We start from the raw sequence: 4,398 nt of genomic DNA on the forward strand, positions 1-4,398 counted from the left end.
GCGCTTGCTAACATGCTCTCTGAAAGTCATTTTTGGACCCGAAATGAGGAAGTGGGGCCAAAGCTCACTTTGTGGAAAGATTTTATTTCCATCGGAGTCCACTTCAAGGAACAGCAAGGGATTAGTTGGGTTAGCTTTTTTACCTCCAAAAAAATGGCTGGGCCTTTTCGCAGTAGATTTATGGAATTGCTCGGCAATCCTGTTTCAGACTACGGAGACCAGGAGCCCTTTCTTTGGGGATGTGTCCAAGTTGGCTGGCACCACTAAATATAGGCTAAATGGAAAGCATTCAGCAAGCTTGGCTTGGGGCGATCTATCCCCAGGCAGGTATACAGAGGTTGGTGCAAATGCCACAGGGGGCCAGTGAACTTCCCAATATGCTGGTCAAATTGGAGACAATGAGAGGAACTCATTCAACCTCAGGTCATAAGACTGATAAGGACACTAAAAATTGAGAGGTTTCTCCCAATTATGTTCCTGAGATCAGTGGCTCCCAAACTTCAATGTGCACTCAACCCCCATAATTTGGGATAAAAGAGAGGTCAAATGTCCAAAGCGATCTCAGGGGATGCTACTGGTCTCCCATGGCACACTTGAACAGCTGACATCCTCTTCTGGGAATGTCCTAATGCACGCGGAGCTCGCCATGACAACTATGGCCATGGTTGTATTTATATTCAAACCAGAGACAGGACAGCCTCACACTTAGCATTAACACCTGCATTAGAGTTGGACAACCCTGGGTTCGACTCTCAGCTCTACCACTCCCTGAGCTGTGCAGCTGTGGGCAAGGCACTTGGCCTGATGGAACTTACTTTCCTCATGGGTAGGATGGGCAGAAGACCGACTTCACTGGGTTGTTGTGGGATTCAACAAGATAACGTACCTAAGGCATCCTATATATCGTGTCAGTCAGGGTTCCAGTGACATCCCCTGGCAGGAAACAGAGGGGCCATTCAAATGCATCAACTGGGCGAGTTTAATAAAGGTGATATCTATAATGATTGGGGCAGAATTTAGGACACCAGCAAGGGATGGGAAACACCCAGGGGCTCATGACATAGGGGAAGCTGTTACTCTCAGAAGTCCTGAGGGAGCAAAGAAAGGGAATGTCATCAGACCCCAGAGAGAAGGAGCGAGAAGGAGAGGGCTCCCAACTCAAGCTGAGATGTTTGGTCAAGACACTGCCAACCTGGCAGGGAAGGACCAGGGACATAAGGACCCAGCTTCACGGTCCTCCACCCCTGGTATCTCCTACTGGTGCCGCCCATTGTTTGAATCCAGTAGGAAGCCAGAGACAAGGAGGAGTCCATCGATGGGAGTCTATACAGATCAGCCACAGCAGGGGAGAGCAGGGTGGAAAGAGGCTCTGGAAGGGCAAATAGAAGACGCCTGGCACATCAGCCTAGTGGCATCATGTCTCTTTTCAGAGTGCATTCAGCTGCTGGTCAACGAGACAGAATAAGCAAGACAGAGACGTATCTTGTCTTATGTACAATAAAAAAAGTGTAACGGTAACTAGGGCCACCATATTGGATAACCCTTAGAGCTGACCTAGAGTTCACAGCATAAACGATGAATGGTGCCTCTGGAGTTAAACAACTCGGGGTTAGCTGAGCTGGCTGAGCTGGCTGGGTGACCATATGACGCCATCCGTATCTCAGGTGGCTTGTGTCTTTCTACTCTACCATCCTGAGCGCTGGCTTTCATCCTCAAGGTGGCCTCGTGATCACAGGTGGCTGCCGGATGGAGTTGCAGCCATCATATTGGGAAGAGAAACGAACAAAGGGCAAGAGCTGTCCGGGAGCTCCACTCAATAACTGCTGCTTATATCTGCCTCATTTACCATTCCTATCGGCAAGGGATGCTGCCCACGATAATTTCTTTTTAACTTGGCATCATGCTGCTTCCAACAACAGAGGGGACTTGGATTAAAGACAGAAGAATAGTTATTGTCTCTGCCTCAAGTAAGTCCTTAGTTGGGAGTCAGAGAGGACCCAGGCTCTAGTCTCCATTCAAGACCCTATTTGCCTAGGTGACCTTGGGCAAGACACGGTCCGTCTCAGGTTAACTGTTGATTCTGTGGCTCCCACGATAGCTTCCCATGCTGACCTGCCTCCTGCCTGACGACGTCTAGGTCCTTGCCTGGAAAGACGAGTTCCACTGCTGCCCACTCCTTTTGGTGTGGCAGGGATGGAAGAAAAGAAAAGGAATTGTTCGCCTCCCAGTTCTTTTCTCTGCGTCAACAGGCAATATAGTTGAAAGCTTACAGCCAATTAGCCTCAGACAGGGGTGTGTTTGAGGGCTGGTGCCATCCTTGTCAGCAGGGTGGCCTTGGGTAAGTCCACTCAGCGTTTCTGACCCTCAGTGTCCTCCTCTGGAAAATGGGACTACCAAAAGCACTCGCCTCGTGGAGTGGGAGAGAATGAAATGAGATTGTGTGGTGTAAGATTCTCAGTACGTGATCCGACACGCATGAAACAGCAGCTCTGGGTATTGTAGAGCATCTCTCCTCCCCACCAGGAATACGAGTGGCTGGCAGGCTCTCAGCCTGAGAACATCAGGGAGAAAGGAGGGAATTGCACATCGCATAACAGGGTGCTGAAAAGTGTGAGCAGCTGGTGCAGCCAGGGGGGTGAGGCTTTCTGCATCTATTTCTACGCTCTTCTTACATCTCATCAGACAAGTGATGGGAAGTAACCACTTTCTGACCTGGAACCCTTCCCATCTTAAATGCAAGGCCTTCATGTTGATATTTCCCAAAATGCTCTGGAAAATNATGAAAGAGTGTGGAACATGGGAGAATGACCTTTGCTTCTCCCATCATCTTCCAACCTGCCAACCTCCCACTGGAGGCTCCCATTGGCTGAACCTAACCAGAAGCAAAGGACACTGGGAACTGTAGTTTGCAGTAGTCGGCCATCTGCTATATAGAAGTGAGCCGAGAAAGGGCAGGAAATGGATTTGAGAGAAACAGGCAAGTGACTGGCACAAAAACAGCGAAAGATCCCTCTCTGTGGTCTGTCGCCTTTAACGTCCTTCTTGGTTTCCAACATGGCGGCCAAAGGAGGAAAACTCAGATGGAGAAAGAAACAGGCACCTTCTGCCACTTTGCTTCCCAGCATGGTCCTGCCCTCCACCAAAAAGTCTCCATGTGGCCCCCTTACAGTCCCAGTCCGGATCAATGGCCTGGCCACTGCTCCCCTTTCCGCTCCCATAAAATCCACCGGACCTGCCGGTAACCAAAGGCCTGGCTTTGGCTGTGTCCCAAGTACATGGAGGAGACTCAGCTCCACTCAGAGCGCTGGGCAGTGCCAGGGAACAGAAACCAAGCCCTTTTCCTGTCTAGAGTTTGATGAATTCTCTGACAGTTGCTTCTACCCTCAGAATTAAAAAATAATGTTTGCGTAGCCTAGCTTATTAGCATGCTCCCCTGGTGACAGAGCCCCCTCCGCCTCTCTGTGGCAAGCCTGCCTTCCCCGAGTTCCAGCCAGAGCGCTTGCTAACATGCTCTCTGAAAGTCATTTTTGGACCCGAAATGAGGAAGTGGGGCCAAAGCTCACTTTGTGGAAAGATTTTATTTCCATCGGAGTCCACTTCAAGGAACAGCAAGGGATTAGTTGGGTTAGCTTTTTTACCTCCAAAAAAATGGCTGGGCCTTTTCGCAGTAGATTTATGGAATTGCTCGGCAATCCTGTTTCAGACTACGGAGACCAGGAGCCCTTTCTTTGGGGATGTGTCCAAGTTGGCTGGCACCACTAAATATAGGCTAAATGGAAAGCATTCAGCAAGCTTGGCTTGGGGCGATCTATCCCCAGGCAGGTATACAGAGGTTGGTGCAAATGCCACAGGGGGCCAGTGAACTTCCCAATATGCTGGTCAAATTGGAGACAATGAGAGGAACTCATTCAACCTCAGGTCATAAGACTGATAAGGACACTAAAAATTGAGAGGTTTCTCCCAATTATGTTCCTGAGATCAGTGGCTCCCAAACTTCAATGTGCACTCAACCCCCATAATTTGGGATAAAAGAGAGGTCAAATGTCCAAAGCGATCTCAGGGGATGCTACTGGCCTCCCATGGCACACTTGAACAGCTGACATCCTCTTCTGGGAATGTCCTAATGCACGCGGAGCTCGCCATGACAACTATGGCCATGGCTGTATTTATATTCAAACCAGAGACAGGACAGCCTCACACTTAGCATTAACACCTGCATTAGAGTTGGACAACCCTGGGTTCGACTCTCAGCTCTACCACTCCCTGAGCTGTGCAGCTGTGGGCAAGGCACTTGGCCTGATGGAACTTACTTTCCTCATGGGTAGGATGGGCAGAAGACCGACTTCACTGGGTTGTTGTGGGATTCAACAAGATAACGTACCTAAGGCATCCTATATA

Source organism: Hipposideros armiger, unplaced genomic scaffold (genome assembly GCF_001890085.2).
Source record: "Hipposideros armiger isolate ML-2016 unplaced genomic scaffold, ASM189008v1 scaffold_62, whole genome shotgun sequence".
NCBI classification, from domain to species: Eukaryota; Metazoa; Chordata; class Mammalia; order Chiroptera; family Hipposideridae; genus Hipposideros; species Hipposideros armiger.